Source organism: Chiloscyllium plagiosum, unplaced genomic scaffold, assembly GCF_037043375.1.
Source record: "Chiloscyllium plagiosum isolate Xiang-an unplaced genomic scaffold, Cpla_swu_hap1 HiC_scaffold_42, whole genome shotgun sequence".
Lineage (NCBI taxonomy): Eukaryota > Metazoa > Chordata > Chondrichthyes > Orectolobiformes > Hemiscylliidae > Chiloscyllium > Chiloscyllium plagiosum.
In genome coordinates, this window is record NW_028270180.1 from 91,078,759 (window position 1) to 91,101,402 (window position 22,644).

The following is a 22,644-nucleotide window of genomic DNA, read 5'->3' on the forward strand; positions in this document are numbered from 1 at the left end:
CTGTATAAACATCAATGTGTCAGTGTGTGTATAGTATGTCTGTACTGATGACAGTGTATCTATGTGTGCATGTGCATCAGTGTATCGGTATGAGTCTCTGTATGTCTGTATTAGTATCTGTGTTACTGCATCAGGTTCTGTGTGTGTATCTATAATCAATAATGTGTGTCTTTGCGTGTCTATATTCGTCTCTGTGTGTACCTGCGTGTCTCTATGTGTATCCATGTGCATAGCGGATATTTCAGCCTCTGTGGTGTTTAAAGTGAAGCAATGTCCCCTCGGTTGCCCTTCACACTCTACTACATGGACGGCATTCCTGGTGAAGTGCTCCGGCCCAAAACGTTAATTTTCCTATTCCTCGGAAGCTGCCTGACCTGCTGTGTTTTTCCAGCACCACACTCTGAACTCTGATCTCCAGCATCTGCAGACCTCACTTTCTCACATCAGAGTTTCAGTCTGGGAGCGAGCCAGCTCACGGCACCATCCAAACTGACAGCACCGTCACCACACACACGCACACACATATAGGCAGATATAGGGAGTATCGTAATTGTACTGAGGACCCGAAGAGTGGAGAATGCTCGTGTAGAGAAATGTCTGCGCTCCTTCTGCAACTTGGAAGTGATTTGTCTTTGAAGATTATTCGTGGCACAGAGTGTACGCAATAAAGAGTATTTCCATTGCAACTGCATCCAATGAAGGTCGACTGAAACATTTGTAAAGTGATGTAATGCATTTATTGCTCGTTCTTTAACTTGAAATCTTTTGTAATGCACTTTTACAAATTATAAGTGAGAAAGGATTGAGAAGTCCTGAAACTGACCCAGTGATGTTGGTAATATGTCAAGAACAATATCATTAGGTATCAGACGAAACTGTTCTGTGCTTAAAAAGGCTTTATTTGAAAACCCAAGCAGCCATGCAATCTGAGAGATTCACAGAATTTGATGTCCTCTAAGAGAGAAAAACATCTGACATTTGTGCAGGGGGAGCCAGCAGAGAGTGGCATTGTATGGCTCTACACTTAACATTGACAGACAGTAGAGATGGAGGAAGGGGGAGGGTATTGGTGTCAATTTCTGTGGATTTACCCCAAAAACTACAAAGACCACGTTTAACAGAGATGCAGACAGGGATACACACAAATATGCATAGACACATTAAACACACAACACATATAGATACAGGTATAAACACTTACACACTAACACATGCACACTCCTGCCCACAGAAAAAGTAGTTTATTTAAGATAGAGATAAATACGTTTTTCATTAATAAGGGAACCATTTGATCAGTTGACGAAGGCAAAAGAATGCGGCTGAGAAACATTTCACCCGTGATCAAACAGCACAGCAGATCCGATTGGCTAAAGGGCTTAATTCTGCTTCAATTTCCTATTTTCTGAAGTGATTCATTTTGGAAAATCGAATTCAAATGCAGATTACAGGGTCAAAGGTAGCATTCTTGGCCGTGTGGAGGAACAGACGGATCTTAGGGTCCACGTCCTTAGGTACCTCCAAGTTGCCATTCAAATTGATAGGGGTGTTAAGAAGAATATGGTGAGTTGGCTTTCATTAACAAGGAGATTGAGTTTAAGTGCTGCGAGATTATGCTGTAGCTCTGTAAAGCCCTGGTTAGACCACACATGAAGTATTGTGTTGTGTTCTGGTCACCCCATTATGGGAAGAAATTGGAAGCTTTCCAGAGGGTGCAGACAGGATTTACCAGGATGTTGCCTGTGCAGGAGGGCATGTCTTATGGAGAATTTCTAAGGGAGCTAGGCCTTTTTCATTGGAGTGAAGAAGGATAAGGGATACATAACATAGGTGCAAGATGATGAGGCATAGATAGAGTGGACAGCTGGAGACTTTTTACCGGGGTGCAAATGGCTATCACGCAGGGAGCATAATTTTAAAGTGATTGGAGGAAGGCTGAGCGGTGATGTCAGAGACAGTTTTTTTTCGACAGGTAGTGGTAGGTGCATGGAATGCACAGCCAGCGGTCGTAGTAGAATCAGATACATTCGGAACATTCAAGCAACTCTTGGATAGACACATGGATGATAATAAAATGAAGGGTATGAAGTTTAGTTTAGTCTTAGACGAGGATAAAAGGTTGGCACAACATCGAAGGCTGAAGGGTTGTGCTGTGCTGCACTGTTCTATGTTCCAATTTCCTACACTCTTGTGAGCTTATGGTATCTGGAGTTCATCTAACCTCAGTTGAGGCTAAATTTGGTAAGTATTTGATTGTCGGTTGTTAAAGGAAATGTGGATAGGTTTGAGTTTTGAATGGCCTATATCTGTTTCTAATTGATGTGACCCTTTGTCAAAAGAATGGTGATTGGCTTGAGGGGAACACATTTTAAGAATAAGGGCATTCCCATTTCTGACTGAGACAGGGATGTTCCTTTCTCTTTAGTGTTGTGTGATCTGTAGTGTTCCCACGCCCAAGCAGCAGTGAAGACTAGGTTACTAAAAACATTCAAAATTGAGTTCCATAGATCAATGATGAACAAAAGAACCCATGTCTATTGGTAACAGACTGGAAATTGAAGTTTAGTTACAATCACATCAACAATGCACATTCTGAATGGAGCTGCAGGCTGTTCCTAACCCATGTCTTGTTCTCTCACTCAAACCCTCGATTCTGTCACAGAGGGAGAGGAAGGTCCAATTCAGCCCGTCAGCAATGAGACACAATGAGACCTTTTTGCCCTCTGAGGATTTACAAAGGAAGATGATAAAGTCAGTCAGCCATTTGAGTACATTACACAGCACACGAGGAGGCCATCCAATCTTTCTAAGCTGCTACACAGGAACTGGGAACCATTGGTAACTATCAGGAAATCGACAGTAGGGATTGATGTTTGTTTTCAGTTTGGAAATCTTTAACGTGGTGGAGTTCCTAAGAGATCAGTGCAAGATCAACAACTATTTCGAACCTGTTAATGATTTGGATGCGGGGACTGATTGGATTGGAGCTCAATTAGCTCAGCCACCAAGATATTCATTCAATAAGATGTCAAGTGGAGGTAGAGAGTCTGTAATGGGGTAGAGACAGGGGAGGTTATTGTGTAAACCTTTAGCAGAAACAGTATAACCTGGGCTAATGAAGTTTATGTTGTGACAAAAGGGTAAAACAACAGTAAACAACTTCAAAGGAGAGAGATCACACAACTCAGTGGTACAACGGGATTTGTGCACCCTAGTACATACATCACACAAAGTTATTATACAAATTGGTAAGTGGTTAGGAAAGTATATAGAATTATTCTATTCCATGCAAAGGCTATCAGAATAGCCTTTTTTTTACTGCATCTGTACAGGGGCTGCCTGAGGCCACATCTGATGTATTGCATGTAGTGATGATTCCCTAAACTGAAAAATAAATATACTAAATTGATTTTGAAGCTTTGTAAAGATGTACATGTTCCTGGAAAGAAGGCCTTATTCTGTCATACAGCACAGAAACAGACCTTTCGATTCACCTTGTCCATGACGACCTGATGTCCTCAATTAATCTCGTTCCATTTGCCAGCACTTGGCCCATAACCCTTCCTATTCAAGTAGTTATTCAACTGGCTTTTACATGTTGTAATTTTCCCAGCCACCAACACTTCCTTTGCCAGTTCATTCCATACACTCCGTGAAAAGTTTACCACTTTTATTTCTTTTAAATCTTTCCCCCTCACCTTCAATCTATGTGCCCTAGTTTTGGACTCCCTCAACCTCAGACAATGTCCTTGGGTATTCATTGATTTCCATGCCTCTCATAATTTTATAAACCTCTACAAGGCCAGAGCACTTCAGGTTTGAGAATGAGAGATTTTCATACTGAACCATATAAGATCTTGAGGATCTTGAGCATCAGGTGCTTGGCTGATTGACATTTCCTCTGGTGTGGGAAACTAGAACTAAGGATTCAAATTTAAGAGAACAATGTATTCATTTTGACACATAGTCCAAAGACATGGATTTATTGGACAAAATTATGAGGACACATTCAAACGCATCTTCAAATTATAGCTTATAAATTGCTCCTACATGGATCAGGGAACACGGATGGAGTCATACAATCCTGAGCATATTCAAGGAGGCTTCACTTGGTCCAATTAGGTGGTCAGATAAAATTATTGTATATTTCATTTAAAAGTTGGAGAAGATGCAACTAGAGAAGTCACGGCTTATTGTTTCCTTTGTTTCCTTGTTCCATCTCACAGTAACGTATGAGTGGTGAAAACTCATCAGGCATCTTTAGCACTCGTGAAGGATTCTTGTTGAGAATTCATTGGAATCTCCACACTGCCAGAAGCAAAGGGAATTCATCCAAATCCAAATGTTCCAGTAAGGAATCCGATTGACAGCAGCTTGTGTGAACAGAATGACCTCCGATGCAGAATAAATTTAATATTTCCTTTTGTCTTGAATTTAACTTTTGCTACAAAACTCTCTTTCAAGTTGATATTCTGCAGAGATTTTTTCTGTTTGTCTTTATGCATGTGTATGTGTGTGTCTGCGTGCACTTGTGTGTGTGACACTGTGAGTGTCTCAGTGTATGTGCCCGTGTATGTGCGTGTTTCTGTATACACAAACTGCGTCTCAGTATACATTGAAAGATAAATATTAATGTACATATTTGTCCACACTGCTTGTCATGTATCTTTCCATTAGGTTGAGTAAGTTTACTCTGGTAAATTACTTTTCCAAATTTAAGCTATTTACCTGACTTGTCCCTAACAAAGAACCTGACCTAGTCTGAGACCTACATCATTGATTATATCACTTACCTAGCTCTATTTAAAATGTCATGACCAATGGAGGAGGGGGACTATAAAATGAAACAGAGACCTTTCCAGCCCCAGTCTGAACAGGAATGAGGAGAAATTATCAAAGGGCTGTTTGAGTGGGAATGGTCTTCCCCAGAAGTTTGTGGTGCTTGTGTGTTTGCATTTATTGAAAGCCATGCTACTTCAATATTGGATGGTAAAGGACAATGAACTACAGAAAGGAAACTGAGGCAGAAGCCACAATCTGATCAGCCACAATCTTAGTGCCTGGTGGAGAAGGCTCCAAGTGTGTAATGATCAACCCTTCTCCTCTGTCCCATGTTCCTATGTTCGAATGAACCTCTCAAACCTGCTGGACAGGAACAGTTGGAGGTCATTTACCCCAATAACCTGGTGCACAGTAACAGCGGAAATCATTCAGCAGATGAAGACTGTCACACACATTTTGACATGCCGTTGGAAAATATTCTTGGGAAAAGAAAGGGTTGGCAACGGTGGGAAAAATCTCACTCCTCTGTCTTTGCAGAACTGTCTTCATTTGTTGGTCATGTTGCCGATCCAGATTCACTGTAAATACAGCGCCCATACCTCACCCAGAGATGGGCCACAAAATCATCTGGTCTCTCTGACTGCAACATCCAATAACAGTACTTCCAGGAAAATAACTTACCAATAACAGAATGAGAGAACGTCAGATACACGAATAGGTCATTCAGCTCTTCTGGCCTGTCTTTCCCTTCAATATGATCAGAGCTAATCTGCAAAAGCCTGAACTCTTCTTTTAAGCTCCATCCCTGCAGCCCTCAACATCCTGATGCCTCATATATCCATTGTGCCCCCTTCTAAACATCTTAGTGATCTACCTCCCCTACATCTCTGGAATACAGAAGTCCCGACAGTCACTACCCTCTGTGAGAAGGAAACGCTGCTCACAAAGACACCATGAGCTATTCACATGAATAAAAGATATGAACACACGGTAAGTGTAACTGGCCTGATATCAAGGTAGGATTTCAAGGAACCCGAACAGAATTGAATGCAGTAGGAATGAGTCGTAAACTCCCCAGTGGTTAGATGCATTCAGAGGACAAGGGAAGATATTTGTGGTTGGTGAGGATCAATCATCTCTGTCACAGGATATCTCACGGTGCATCCTCAAGGTAGCTTTCTTCAGCTGCTTCAACGTCTTTCCCACATCATACGGTCAGAGGCGGGAGATGTTCACTGAAGACTGTTAAGAATAATTTGTCACTTGTCCACTGCTGAAGCAGTCCACATCCATGTGCAGCAAGACCTGGATCACATCTAAACTGTGTTGCTAAAGTGAAGGTAACATTCATGTAACAGTACTACTAGAAATTTCTCTTTCCCACAGTTAAGTAAGAGGAGCTCATTCAGCACCTCAAGCTGGTTGCAACAGAATGTATTCAACCCACTGAAACTATTGGTCAAGATTAGGGATAGCCCATTCAGTCCCTCCTACCTATTACACAAGGAGGGAAGGAGTGTAGGTAGCACATCGAGGTGGTAAACAGGAGCCAGGAGTTGCCAAGTCAGGTCTTTGAGTCTCTTCCATGTGACCAGGAAGAGGTCATCAGCCTGTCAAGTCAATTATGTAGAAATAGCAAAATGTTATTGATGCCCCAACATGACAAACAGTGAAGCAGAGACTACACAGATAAACTGTTCTATGTTGTTTCTCCTGGATCCATTGTGAGTGGTACAGGTGTTACTTTAACTTGGTTTACAGAAGGTGAGAAGGGAAAGTGGATGGTTCGTGCCAAGTCTCAACGAAATAGCTTCTGTCTCCGAGAAGACAGACTGGTGTTTCGATGAAGATTAGAAACTGGTGGGAATGGCTTACTCTTTCAGGAGTAAGGTATTGTGGCTGCTGACAGATTTGTGAACAGTGCAGGTTCATACACCAACTGCATATTGAGACAGTGAGAGTTCATTCAGAGCCTGGAGCTACCTCTCAACCAACATGGGGGCTCCGGGCAGGTATGTGAACTATTGGGAATCAAATATCATGGAAAAATGTAATATTTCACCTGACCAGTGTCTTTGTCTTGACAATATGAGTGTTAGTGCATAATCTTCAAGTTTAAATGTAAAAGCGTGTTATTTGCTCTCAGTGCCACGGATTAAACACTCATTTTCCTCACATTTTCCTCACGGTACCATCATCCAGGAATAAGTCTGGTAAAACTATTTTGCACTGTCTCAGTTGCAATGAAATCATTCCTTATAAAGGAGAGAGAATCTGTACTCAGTGGCCTAAATACTGTCCAAGCAACACGCTACAACTGCAGGAATATGAATTTACTTGAACACTTGAATCATTTTTTAATGAAGGACAACATACCATTTACTGTCCTGATTACTTGCTGGGTCATGTGAATTGTGTAAGTGATAACTGCAGTTCCCAATCTCTCATTTTCTAATAAATTCAAAATGAAACCGACTGTATTTGTTGCTCACGTTCAATTCATTTCTTTGCCTTGTGAGCAGCTGTGGCTACCCGATGAGCAATGACCTTTAGTCCAGAGCAGAATCTTACTCTCTGTATTCTCCCCATTACCCAATTCTCAATCCCTGTAGCATATTCACCCTTTACACAAGGACTTTAATGTTCTTCAATTACCTGTCAAAAGCCTCCTAAAAATACAAATACACTGTTCCCATTGGTTCTCATTTGTCGATGTCACAATCATCATCCTCCACAAACTCCAAGTGGCTTATCAAAAACGATTTCCGGGAATCCAAGATGGCGGCGACCCAGCAAGTCTGAGTCTACAGTGCTCCTCCCAAGACTTGGGCAAAGTGGGTCACCCACCCCGAACACACTCACCAAATTATTCAAAATTGCTTTTGCTTAATGTATTATGTTGTTTAATATTGAATTTAAACAATTTAATCGTCAGTAAAAATAACTAGACGGAAGGGAGCCCGCAGCTCTCATCAAGCAGGACCCCCTCCCTCTCCAGCTGCGGCAGAGGCATCCGAAGCCGCCCGGGGGGATTTACCTACGGTGGCGAGCCTTGTGGAAATCATCTTCAAACTGGATGCGAAGATCGACGCTTTTATTGAAGAATCCCGAAGTCAATGGGACTCATTCTCGGCCGCGCTGCAAAAGCACGACCCAGACATTAAGGAAATCGAGCGTCGAGTCTGAGGGGCGGAACTAAAGGCCGCGACCTCCGAAACTACAGCGCAATCGGCCGTGGATCAGGTCCGGAATGGAGGTCGTCGAAAAAATATTCGTTTGCTGGGCCTTCCCGAACGGGAAGAGGAAGGACAGCCTACAGTGTTTCTCGAACAGTGGCTGCCACAGCTTTTAAATCTGGACGCTGGATAAGGATAGAATGGTCCTACCGGGTCGCAATATGCGGGCCTGGCTCGAACCAGCGCCCCCGCCCGGTCCTGTTCCGGCTGCAGAGCTATAAGGAGAGACAGATACTCCTAGAAGCCTCTAGAAATCATGGAAAAGATCCCCAAACCATGATCTATAAAGGATCCAAGATCATGTTATTCCAGGAGTTTTCCCCAGCTCTGGTACGAAAGAGGAAGGCATTCAATGAGGCGAAGAAGTGTTTAAGGAACTTAAATATTCAGTAATCCTTATGCTACCCAGCGATGCTACGCTTTAACCATGAAGGATCGGTGTATAACTTCAGATCGCCGGAAAAGGCCAAGAATTTTTGGACTCTCTTAGATAAATTGTAACAGATAATTGATGTTGATTTGCCTTCCCCCCATTCCGGTTTATATCCCCCCTTTTAAATATATTCATACCCTTTGTTTACCTTACTGTTAAATATTATCTTGGGGGGTGGGGAGAGGGATTTATTTATTTGTTCTCTACTTAACGATTTTCTCCCCCCCCCTTATATATATATATATATTAACATTACTGAATATATCCAGGTGTTGGTGTGGGTGGGGGCATGGGGGTAGGGTGCTCACTGTTAACTCTAGCTTTGTAGTATATTTCCATTGTTCTTCATCCTATTGAGGAGCATCTGGATCAATGGCGGGGCATTGGTTGGGAGAGGATACTATGGACTTTTGGAAAGGAAGTGATAACCCCTGGGAACCAAGGGGAGAATCTCCGTTTAAATAAGTTTTATATTTTTTTAATCTCGAAATAGTTTTTTATTATACTGTTGTGAGTGTATTAGAAAACCTTTATTTTTTTGTGAATTTTATATGCTCTATGCTCGGTATGTTCTGGATAGGGTTTCTCCTCCCGAGGGGTCTCGGATTTACCCGAACGATTATGGTTGAGAAGTCGGTTAAGTGGTGCACCTGGAATGTCAAGGGGTGTAATTCACCAGTCAAAAGGAAGAAAATATTATCAAATCTCAAGAAAGAAAGGGTTGACATAGCTCTCCTACAGGAGACACACTTACTGAGTAAAGAACACCTGAAATTACAACAGTTTTGGATTTCATCAGGCCTTTTTCTCTTCTTTAACTCAAAAAGTAGGGGAGTTGTTATTGTTATTCGGAAGAATTTCCCTTTCAAACTCCTAAATCAGACAAAAGACGAATCTGGACGATATATTCTGATGAAAGCCCTTATAAATGGTGAGGAATATGGATTTTAAATTTGTATTGCCCCCCAGCACATCCTTTTAAATTTATAACGGAAGCCTTCTCAAAATTGATGGCTCTTGATGGCGAGGAACAATGAGACATTCCCTCCGTATTGGCGCGTGGACCACTTCTGGATGAAAGATAGTAAATTTGTAAGGTACTTCTCTGCAGAAATTAAAACTTTTTTAGAAATTAATTTAGGTACGGCTAGCAACCCATCAATGATGTGGGAGACCATCAAAGCTTACGTGCGAGGTTTGATCATCTCATACTCAGCGACCCAGAAGAAATTAATCGAGAACAACAGCGTCTGCTCGAAGTTCACTTAAAAGTGGCTGAAACAGCATACCTTGATAAACCATCTATTATATAATTGCAAAGCATTACGGCCCTTAGGACAGCTCTAAACACCACGCTTAGCCAAACGGCTAAGAGGGAAAAAGTATTTGCAAAATAAATGTTATATGAATTTGGCGATAAACCGGGTAGATATTTAACATTTCTTGCAAAGAGAAAGAAGGGCCCTCAAACTATCACGTCTATCAAGGAAAGTACGGGTAATTTGACTCATGATCCTAAAAGGATGAACGCAATCTTTAGAAAACTTTATTCTGATTTGTATAAATCGCAGGATTGTGAGGATAGGACTAGGAGGATACAATCATTTTTTTTAAAAATGTGACCATTCCGGAACTAACTCCGGAACAGGTATCGGTCTTGAACGGTCCCCTAACAATCCAAGAAATACTTGACGCAATCAGGCAACTTCAGAGCGGTAAGGCACCTAGCCCAGATGGCTTTCAAGCTGAATTCTATAAAGAATTTACAGGAATATTGGCTGGTCCACTTATGGACATGTATAACTACGCATACAGTCAGGGCTTTCTCCCGCCTTCATTGAAAGAGTCAAATATCCCTCCTATCCTTAAAGAAGGAAAGGACCCAGAAGATTGCGCGTCATACAGACCAATATCCTTGCTAAATGTAGATTTTGAAATCCTTTCTAAAACGTTAGCATTGAGGCTAGAAAGGGTATTACCACATATCATAAAGGAGGATCAGACGGGATTTATTAAGAGCTGTAGACCATCTAATAATATTTGAAGGGCTTTGATTCAAGTCTGCCATCAGGGAAAGATACCAGGAGTAGTAGTCTCATTAGACGCGGAAAAGGCATTCAATAGGGTTGAATGATCATATTTGTTTTACACATTGGAGAGGTTTGGCATTGGAAAGGTGATAACCAAATGGGTCACAACATTGTATAGTGATCCCAAACCAGTTGTGGTTACCAATGCACTAGGTTCGGATAGCTTCAGTGTGGGTAGGGGCTGCCGTCAGTGATGTCCTCTCTCGCCATTGTTATTTACGCTAATAATTGAGCCACGAGCAGAAGCTATACGGGCTGACCCTAATATAATAGCCCTGAGGATTGGTACAGGTAAACATAAAATTACCTTTTATGCAGATGATGTTCTTCTGTTCCTCAGTAATCCTCTGATGTCCGTACCTTGCCTAATCCAAGTTATTAATACATTTATGCATTCTCAGGCTATAAAATTAATTTCTCAAAATCGGAGGCTATGCCAATGGGTGGCCTTGCTATGATACCCCACTTAGTGGACGGATCCCATTTTCCCTTTCGGTGGTCCCTAGAGGGTTTCTTATATTTAGGCATTTTTATTACCCCAGTCTTTGTTCAGTTATACAAGACTAACTTTGTGCATTTACTGGAAAGGATAAGGCATTTTGGGAAGATTTTCTCTTCCTTCCTCTGTGGAGACAGAACCAACATATTCACCTCACCGGACGGAGATGGCCTCTGTCACCTTGTGAGTACATGAGAGAATCGCACTCTGGCCAAACGGATGCTTCACCCACTCCTGCATGGAAAGTTTCAGAATCAAAACAGTTGATGGGCATTTTGAGTAGTCCTCTCCCTGGTGTGAGACTACAGGTTATGCTGGAGCAGGTTTCACAGCTCTGTGACCTCCTCATTGTTGAAATTAACTGGATTCACACTTTGCACATGGAAACCATTCAACATTGGGAAATATTTGTGGAAATCTCAGAAAGGATAGTGTAGTGTCCTGCTCCTTCCTATGCAGTCTCTGTAGACCCAGACTCTCTCCAAACTGCAGTGCCAAAACCTTGTCCAGAGTGGGGACACCAGACCCTCAGATTTCCCCAAGTCATTGTAGTAGTTGATGACACAAACCCAAGAAAACAATCCAGAGAACCTCCTCTCACTTTCCAGTGACGGGTACAAGTCAAATCTCTGTATACACGTCACACCCACTCAGAGTTAAGAAATGATTTTTTCTCCTCAGTTTCTATTCCTGGCTGAAAAACCATTGCAGCTCTGCACAGTCCCCGTGAGCTAAAATACTACTGGTTCTGTTCTCCATGGAAGTAGTTGACAATGTAACTGAAAAACTTTCTGTACCTCAGTCACAATAACAGCAACACTACCATTACCAGTGTAGATACTGGGATTGCGATGGTCTAGGGCTATTATCTCCAGACTATTAATCCATGGGCCCAGCTAACGACTCAAACCTGGACTTGGACCCGCCTCATCAGATTATGGAATTTGAATTCAATGGAGTATTTGGGTTAACAATCTAACGAAAGATTGTCAATTGTTAAATAAAAACAAACATCTGGCCCACTTGTGTCCTTCGTGGAAGGAAATCTGTTATCCTCACGTGGTCAGGCCTACATGTGACACCAGACCCAAAGCAATATGATTGACTCTCAACTGCCCTTTGAAACGGCCATTCCATCCATTCAGTTATATCACGACAAGGTCTCAAAGAAATGAAACTAGACAGATCTAAACACTGGCAGACTACAACATATGGACTGCTATGGTTCAAGAAGGCAGCTCACCAACAACTTCTCATGGGCAATCCGGAAAGGGAAATATACACTGGCCCAGCCAGTTACACCCATGCCGCATTAATGAATTAAAGAAGATGACCACACTCAGGAAAGAGAGACAGAGGGGACAAAAAGTATGGAACGTACAAAGACCTTGTTCATTAAAACCCCTGGATTAATGAGCCAGGGACAGAATGAAAATAACATTAGTTAGGAGACAGAAAGGAATGGGAGCAGTGGTTGTGGAGATTTGAGGGGAATACAACAATATTTCCATAGTCACCATCACGCCTTCTGGCAGACAGAATGAAATGCAACGCAAAGCAACGAAACTTATTGCATTTGGGCAAGAGAATGCTGATTGCTGATATGGTTCTGTGGGTCAGGGATTAGCATGACATTTTCACATGGCGATTCCAACCTCAGGCGAAGTTCTGTGTGGAGTTTGCATATTGTCGCCACGTCTGCATTTGTTTCATCCCACAGTTCAAAGATATGCAGAATAGGTGAAATAGCCAAGCTATCATCTCATTGTGTTCACCGATGTGTAGGTTAGGCACAATAGTGAGGGGTCAATATCGGGGGGTAGAAGAATGGGCCTGGTCAAGTTACTCTTCCAAGGAGCTGTTTCCACACTACATGCATTTGATGAATGCGAACAGGGCAATTTAAAATGGAAAGAATAGTATGCTACATACGTTTTTTAATCACTGGATATGCAGTTCGACAGGGTTGTGCACAGAAAGAACATAAAACATTCCACTGCAGTGCAGACCCTTCAGCCCTCGATGTTTGGCCAACCTATGAAACCAATCTGAAGTCCATCTAAACGACACTACTCCATTTTACATCCATATGCAGTGCTGGATTCTGTGGCTGCTAGACTGCGCTGCAGCAGGTTTTGCGGGAACCAATAAAAGGGAAACCTATAATTGTAATCTTTCTGCCTGCTGCAGATACACCCCTCCATTTCATACATCGGTAAAGATGGTCACTACACAGTCCTTATGGGGAGCAAGGGCTATCTTCACATTTTGCAGACCCTCCACACAATGATATGTACTGAATGGTACAGACTTTAAAAAGGTTGAACAACTAATGATGAGGCATCCATGAGGTACAATGGCCCATCGGCGGCGGCAGCAGCATCGTATTCAGTACAACTCATACAGTCTGCAACTTCCTGGACCGACATACCTCCCACTGTACAGTAACCATCACGGCCCGACATACCTCCCACTGTACAGTAACCATCACGGCCTGACATACCTCCCACTGTACAGTAACCATCACGGCCCGACATACCTCCCACTGTACAGTAACCATCACGGCCCGACATACCTCCCACTGTACAGTAACCATCACCGCCCGACATACCTCCCACTGTACAATAACCATCACGGCCCGACATACCTCCCACTGTACAGTAACCATCACGGCCCGACATACCTCCCACTGTACAGTAACCATCACCGCCCGACATACCTCCCACTGTACAATAACCATCACGGCCCGACATACCTCCCACTGTACAGTAACCATCACGGCCCGACATACCTCCCACTGTACAGTAACCATCACGGCCCGACATACCTCCCTCTGTACAGTAACCATCACGGCCCGACATACCTCCCACTGTACAGTAACCATCACGGCCTGACATACCTCCCACTGTACAGTAACCATCACGGCCCGACATACCTCCCACTGTACAGTAACCATCACACCCTGACATACCTCCCACTGTACAGTAATCATCACGGCCTGACATACCTCCCACTGTACAGTAACCATCACGGCCCGACATACCTCCCACTGTACAGTAACCATCACGGCCCGACATACCTCCCACTGTACAGTAACCATCACGGCCCGACATACCTCCCACTGTACAATAACCAGCACGGCCAGACATACCTCCCACTGTACAGTAACCGTCACGGCCTGACATACCTCCCAATGTACAGTAACCGTCACGGCCTGACATACCTCCCACTGTACATTAACCATCACCGCCCGACATACCTCCCACTGTACAATAACCATCACGGCCCGACATACCTCCCACTGTACAGTAACCATCACGGCCCGACATACCTCCCACTGTACAGTAACCATCACGGCCCGACATACCTCCCTCTGTACAGTAACCATCACGGCCCGACATACCTCCCACTGTACAGTAACCATCACGGCCAGACATACCCCCCACTGTACAGTAACCGTCACGGCCTGACATACCTCCCAATGTACAGTAACCATCACCGCCCGACATACCTCCCACTGTACAATAACCATCACGGCCCGACATACCTCCCACTGTACAGTAACCATCACGGCCCGACATACCTCCCACTGTACAGTAACCATCACGGCCCGACATACCTCCCTCTGTACAGTAACCATCACGGCCTGACATACCTCCCACTGTACAGTAACCATCACGGCCTGACATACCTCCCACTGTACAGTAACCATCACGGCCCGACATACCTCCCACTGTACAGTAACCATCACACCCTGACATACCTCCCACTGTACAGTAATCATCACGGCCTGACATACCTCCCACTGTACAGTAACCATCACGGCCCGACATACCTCCCACTGTACAGTAACCATCACGGCCCGACATACCTCCCACTGTACAGTAACCATCACGGCCCGACATACCTCCCACTGTACAATAACCAGCACGGCCAAACATACCTCCCACTGTACAGTAACCGTCACGGCCTGACATACCTCCCAATGTACAGTAACCGTCACGGCCTGACATACCCCCCCACTGTACAGTGACCGTTACTGCCTGACATACCTCCCACTGTACATTAACCATCGCGGCCTGACATACCTCCCTCTGTATAGTAACCGTCATGACCCAACATACCTCTCAGTCTACGGGAGCCATCAAATGTTTAGCACTGCTCCCTCACAGCGCCAAGGTCCTCAGTTCAATTCTGGCCTTGGGTACCTAACTGTGTGGAATGTGCACATTCCCGCTGTGTCTACATGGGTATCCTAAGACAGTCCAAAGATGTGCAGTTCAGGTGAATTGGCCACATTAAATTGCGAATTGTTTTAGTCATAAGGAAATGGGTGTGTGTGGGTTACTCTCCGGAGTGTTGACGTGGACTGGTTAGGCCGAAGGGCCTGTTTCCACACTGTAAGGAATCTAATCTACTCTCCAAGGTTCAAGTCAGGAATATGATGGAATAATCACTTGACTGAATGAGTGCAGCTCCAACAGTATTCTAGTATGCACTTATTAGCAACAGGCAACACAGTTGCATGGGGAAAATCATGTTTCACAAACTTGATTGAATGTTTTGAGGAAGTGACAAAATTGATTGATGAGAGTGTGGGGCTGGATGTTGGCCGTTTGGACCTTAGTAAGGCCTTTGATATAGTTTCTTATGGCAGGCTCATACAGAAGGTGAAGGGAATTGGGATCAGCGGTAAGATGGAGGGAGAACTGCTTGGCCACTGAAGACAGAGTAGTGGTGGAACAGTGTTTTTGTGACTGGAGATCTGTAAATTGATTGGCGGAGTTGGAGATTGTGAGGATGATTGCCAGAGAATACAGTAGGATATAGGTCAGCTGCAGATTTGGACAGAGAAAACACAAATGTAACTTTATATGGACAATTGTGACGTGGTGCATTTTGCAAGGTCTAAGGCAGGAGCGAAGTATAAAATGGATGAAAAATACTGATTGCATCAGCATCCGAAGGGATCAAGGTGTACACCATGCAGTTCCCTGAAAGTGGCAACACAGGTTGATAGGGTGATCCAGAAGACTGACGGCTAACTTGCAGACATGTATCGGAGCATGCAGTATGAAAATTAGCAGGCCATATTGCAGCTGTAGGGAAACTTAGTTCGAGGTACATTTAGAATATTGTGTACAGTACCGGTTGCCACACGGTGTTGAAGTGTGGAGAGGGTATGAAAAAGTTTTACCGAGGATGTTGTCTGGTTTGGAGGGTATTAGCCAGAAGGAGAAATTGAACACACATGGTTTGTGTGCACCTGGGCATCATTGACTATGGGGCTACCTGATAGATATTTACAAAATTATCAGAGGCATAGATAGAAGGACAGTTAGAGGCTTTTTCCCCCCCAGAGTAGAAATATCAAGTTCTCAGGACCGTAGGTTTTAGGTAAAAGAGAGCAAGTTCAGGAGATGTGTTAGGTAAGCTTTTTTTTGGTTTTGGACAGAATGTGAAGGTGCCTGAAACGCACTGATAGAGGGGAAGAAGCCAAGATAGCAAGGAGGGAACAGAATGACATAGAGGGTTTCGGAGCAAAAACTTTTGTTTTAACTTTAGAAAGGCATCATGTGTCAGTGCGGGTTTGCTGGGCTGAAGGGCCTGTTCCTGTACTGGACTGTTCTTTAAGACAATATTTGAGCGCGGGAGTGGCGAGATGCTCACTGAATGATTACTGATGATCAACAGCCACACATTATTGTGGATTCCGCCCCCCCCCCCACCAACCACCATCAACTTGCAGCTTCATTTCCTCCCCCACTGTGGGGAAACTCAATATAGAGAATTTGACATGAAAGTCAGACCTGGTACCTGGTGACTCCATCTCGCCGCTCGCTCCTGCAGGTTTCTATCCAGAACACCAACGTCTTGGGGGAAAATGCATTAACAGAAGCTGCATGTACTCCACACCCACCAATGCTGACATCTGACACATGCCAGCTTCACCATGCATTCCCAGCACATCTCCGACCCCCTAACAATACGCTTCTGTACTTTAATGCTGCAGCTCAGGGTGCACTGACAACTCTCATTGCAATGCTACTGCAAGGACACTGTGCTCAGGGACACACACCCAGCTCATGGATTGTCCCTCTGGGCTGCTCACTCCGTGTTTGTACACACTCACTTTGAGCTGACTTGAATGCTCACAGAATGCCTTATCCTGCCCTCAGCAGTGTTTCCCCTCAGCCAGAGCTACCAGGCTCACCCGCCTGCTGTATTGTCTTGGTGTTTAGCACAGACACAAACCCAGGAAGCTTGATATCATTGTCCACAGTCAGTCACGGTCACGGTGCCCAGCATAGTCAGTCGGGGGGAGTCTCAGATCCCCATCTGGGAGTTTGGACACAATCAGTCAGCCTCTTGTGGTTGTTATGGTCAGGATCCATCCCGTGAGGGGGCGAGAAGCAGAATGTTTGGAGCCCCCTCTCCCTCTTGGCTCTTTCTGCTCTCGTGTAGAGTGTGGAATTGTTTGTAACAGCTGGTACAGACCGAGAGAAGGTGCTGCATTCAGTGAGAGTGGGATAACATGAGCCTTTGTGGGAGGTGGATGCAGTAACAGAGAGACAGTGAGGGCGAGCTCACAAAGTGCAGATGGTGGTACTTGCCATGGTGGAGTGGAGAAGGTCACTGACCTCCTTCCAACACTGCTGGGCATTCATCCAGCAGGCTGGCACCTCACTGACACAGGGGTCAACCACCAACCAAGCTGGCAGGGTATCGTATCATGGCTACCCCTGCCAGTCCTGGAGGAAGATAATGTCCCTCTCGTTCACCATGCCATCCAGCAGAACCTCAGCGGCTTGGTCTCAAAGTTAAGTCCCAGTTTTACCCCCTATGCCATGTCTTGGGCAGTTTCAGATTGACAATCTAAGAGTGTAATGACTTTTTACTAATGGCCCCTGGAACAGGGAGGCTGGTGCATTCTGGGATATCAAGGCAGTGGCAGTTGTTATGATGAAGGGGAAAATCATCGTGTTCGTGTCAGTTGAGAAGATAATCACGTGTGCAGGGAGTGTAGTTAATGAGGCAGATTGGGGATGGTATCATGAGAAAATGCACTTCACCTTTTGGAGAGAAACCCTCCATAAATCCTGACTAAAATGAGACTTGACCAAATCATAAGATGGGTTAGGCTTCTGTCTGTCTGAATCAAAGTAGGGATGCAGTGTGAAATATTGGGAGCAACAAACTTGGAGCGGAGGATTACAAAGGAGATTCAAATCCTTAAAAAGGGGTAACACAATGTTCCAGACTGTTAAAAGGAGCAGGGGGAAAATCCCTGCCTTATAGTTACCTACATTATCCAATCCCCACTGGATGCAGGGATGGTGCTGGAGGCCTGGAGAACGGCTAACACCGCAGCTTTGTTTAATGTGGAACAAGATTTAATAGGTCGCGGCTGGAATTCTGAGACAGTGGATAAACGGTCACTGAGGAAGTCCAGGGATTCCAGGACAGTCGGTCTGGATTTGTGCAAGGAAGATCGTGTGTAATTAATCTGACTGTATCGGTCTGAGGCAGTAACTTGGAACTGCATGTGACTTCTTTGGATTTGACGAGAGATCCCATGGCAGACTGTTTAAAAACAGAAACTATGGGGTCCAGGTGAACGGAGCAAACAACCCAGAGGAGTGCAAGGCAAGGCATTTGGGGACATCAGCAATAGAGAGGAATGTACAATAAATGAGAGTCTGGTCAGTGTGGGCAGATAAATGAAGGTAGCTGGAAACATCAATCTCGTTAATGTAGCAAATGGCACAATTTCCTCTATCAGCCGAAATGCAGAATTTCAGAGCAGGAAACCTATGCTGGAACTGCATAAATAATGAGTTCAGTGACAGCTTGAGGATGGTGTGCAGTTCTGGTCACCCCATCACATGGAAGGATTGAATTGGACTGGAGAGGGTAATTAAAAGATCCGTTACCCTGTGACAGTGGAAGTGCAGTTCTGAGGAAAGATAGGAATGGAGGATGCTGAGAGGAGATTTGATTGGGATGCACATGCTGTCAGGGGCCTGGGTAGAGAGGGAAATAACATCTTGTTCCTGTTGGTAAACTGCTTTACCAGTGGTGAATATTTAATGTAATTGGCTGAAATATCAGAAAAGTGGTGAGGAAAGTTGTTATTTTACCCAGAATATGGTTGGGATCTGGGAGGAACACATGGAAGCCAAGTAGAGGCAGAAACTCTCAAACCATTTTAAAAAGGTGCTGGGATCTGCAGCTGAAGGCCTATAGGATCCGGGGAGACAGAACTAGGACTTTAAAAAAAAAACATTACCTCTTGTCCAATGCAGACAGTGGACAGATTGATCTTGTCGAAACTGCTATTTTCTGAAGTTTTCAAAGATTACCAATATCTGATAGAATCAATACGCAGAGATGAGGGTGAGGGCAAGGAGGAGCAGTATGTGAATTGATTAGCATCACAATAATACTGATCCCATCCTTTATACACAATGCTCCTTCACTGCGTTGGCCTATTTATCCTTCCTGTAGAAATGGGGAAAACCTTTAATTATCCAGTTCCCAGTCATGGTCACACTGCAGCCCCATCTCCATAATCCCAGCTACACCTGAGCTGGTTCACCCTGTTTCAAGTTAACATTTCACTGGCCTCGTTGAAAAGTTCCAAGCTTCATTCTTGCCCCATTGAAGGCTGCTCTCAGTCAACTAATGCTTCTCACTCTCAATTATTGCATAGCATTCTCTATCATCATCCTGAACGTTACAATAAAATGATCGCTGCCCCCCAAAACGTTCCCCAATGGATCCACTTACCCCACCTCTTCCCCAAGGACCAGGTCCAACAGTACATGCTCTCTTCGGCTGGACACATACTCCTGCAGTGAGCTCTCCTCCATGTAATCCAGGAACACTCGCCCCTCAGGACGCTGCACCACCAGTAACCCAGTCAATACCTGAATAAATTAAGTTTCTCATTATAACTAATCTGTAATACTGTCTTCGCTCTCAAATGACTCTGCATATTTATTCTCTCCATCGTTTCTTTGGTTGTTGGCTCACAGACTGTACCTCACAGCTTAATTGTACACTTTTTGTTCTGTAGCTCCAGCCAAATTCATTCTGTCCTAGGACGGATCCTCTTTCTCTTGGACTCCTTAACTAACGCTAATCTAAACCAATACTTCTACCTTCATCCTTTCCCTTCCTTTCTATCATTTCAGAATCCCTTATACCGAGCAATATTTAATAGCCTGTCCTGCCATTCCTTGAGCCAGCTCTCGGTGATCAGTACATCAGATTTCCACACACCAAACTGCTTCTGTAACTCCGCACATACCCAGTATTCAGGTCCATGCAGAGGACCTCAGATTAAGGCTTTCTTTCTCACTCCGTCTTCCACTGTTAATCGTGTTGTTGTAAGTTAGTACCAACTGTATCTCCCATTATTTTGAGAATCCTGGTACTCTCCTCTACTATTTCTTTTTGGAACCTAAGCACACACCAAGTTATTTACAATCCCTCCAAAAAAAACCGTAAGAAATTCAGTCCCAGCTCTGTCACGTTAGCCCATCCAGTTTGTGCAGTTGCTGTCTTCCCCAGAACCAGTTCCAATGTCCCAGGAATCTGAAGCCCTTCCTGCTGCACCATCGTTCCAGTCACACTCTCATCTACCTAAAACTCTGAGTCCTGTTCTCACTTGGACACGGCACTGGGAGTATTCCAGGGATTGCTACATTTGCAGACCGGCTTGCTAACAATCCAACTTGCTCCCTAAATTCTGACTCCCAGACCACGTCACCCTTCCTACCCAGGTCATTCCTACCAACATGGGCATGATCTTTGACTGCTCACTGTCCCCCAGACGAATGCTCTGCAGACACAGTGACATTCGTAACCCCACTATCCCGGAATGACAGACACGCTGACACCTTCTTTACTTCCCTGACTCCCCTGTGACTATTGCCCCTCCGTCCTTCTCCCTCCCCTCCTATACAGTCAGGCTGCTTGTGGGGCCACAGACATGGCTCTGACTGCCCTCCCTTGAGCAGCCTACATCTTCATCAGCTTCCAAACTGGGAGATTGAATTGGGAGGGAGACACCAGGATATGCTTGTATTCCCTGACTGTTTCTCTCCGATTGCCTAGACCCCAGACCCTTCCTTCTTCCAGGCCGTCATGACTGTAGGGTGATCTGCTCTGTGTGTGTGCTTTCCACTTAATCTCAGCATCACAGATGTCCCATAGTGTCTCTAGCCACTGTCTGAGCTCCATGTACCTGGGAGGGACTATGACTTCACAATTAACAGAACACATTTTACATCTGACAAACATGGCCTAAAATGCATTTTGTCTCGAGTTACTTAATTAATTACTTAGAATTAAGTTAACATCCAGGAAATAACAATATGCTTAAATCCCTTATTCAACTGTGGCTTACTGAGGGTAATTTATTATATTGGCTCACAATTTTACTTCTCCCTCTTATTTCTGTGTTCAACCCTTATTTCAGAAGTTGAAAAAAATTGCTAACTTATAGCAATTAACTGACAGTCGCTAATAACAGCGAATTTATCAGCCAATGAACTTACAGCATTTTCTGTGATGGCTCTTGTACTTATTTCAAACTCAGTGCAGGCAGGTCCCAGCAGCAGAAAGTTATCTCTGTGACTCCCAGGTACATGTAACCCTCCAGCTCCCACTGCACTCTGCTCCCTCACAGGGTCACCGTCTCTGTGACTCCCAGGTACGTGTACTCCTCCAGCTCTCACTCCACTCTGCTCCTTCACAGGGTCACTGTCTCTGTGATTCCCAGTGATGTGTAATCCTCCAGCTCACACTCCACTCTGCTCCCTCACAGGGTCACCGTCTCAGTGACTCCCAGGTATGTGTAATCCTCCAGCTCTCACTCCACTCTGCTCCTTCACAGGTTCACTGTCTCTGTGATATCCAGGTATGACTAGGCCTCGATCCTCAGTGCTGATTTATATCCTCTCACTTTGGTGCTTCTGTAACTCCCAGGCGTGAGTGAACCTCATGTTCCTGCTTCAAGTAACTCCCTCACATGGTCACACCCTCTGTGACTCGGTGCTGATTTCGCCCCTTCAGCTCTGCTGTTTCTCCAGCTCTGTGGTGCTCTCTCTCAGGTTCTCTCCCTTTGTGACTTCCAGGTAATGGTAGGCCTCAAGCCTCAGTTGAGATGTATAACATCCCATTGCACACTGGTCCCTCACAGGATCGCCGTTGTGCCTGGAAGATAGTGGAAAAGAGGATTAGACAGATCAGAGGGTGTTACAGTGATTGAGGGAGCTGTTGGGGATGGAACAGGTTATCTGGAGAGGTAGGCAGACCTGCAGTGTCTAAAGCAGGTTACTGGAAGATACATGGAGGGTTGTAGGCACTGAGGGAAGCAAAAGAAGTAGAGAGATGGCGGTTTGTTGTTGATGGAGCCTTGTAGAGTCTAAAGGGATTTTTGTGAGCTGCTTACTGAGATGTGAAGACTTCAACAAATTCAAATTGACAGCCAGGGAGTGTTGATTGGCACTGGAGACTGTTGGATGTTACAGAGTTAGAAGACTCGCAGTAACTGGGGGGTGGGGGGGGGCGGTTTACAGATGTTTGAAGCACTCGTGG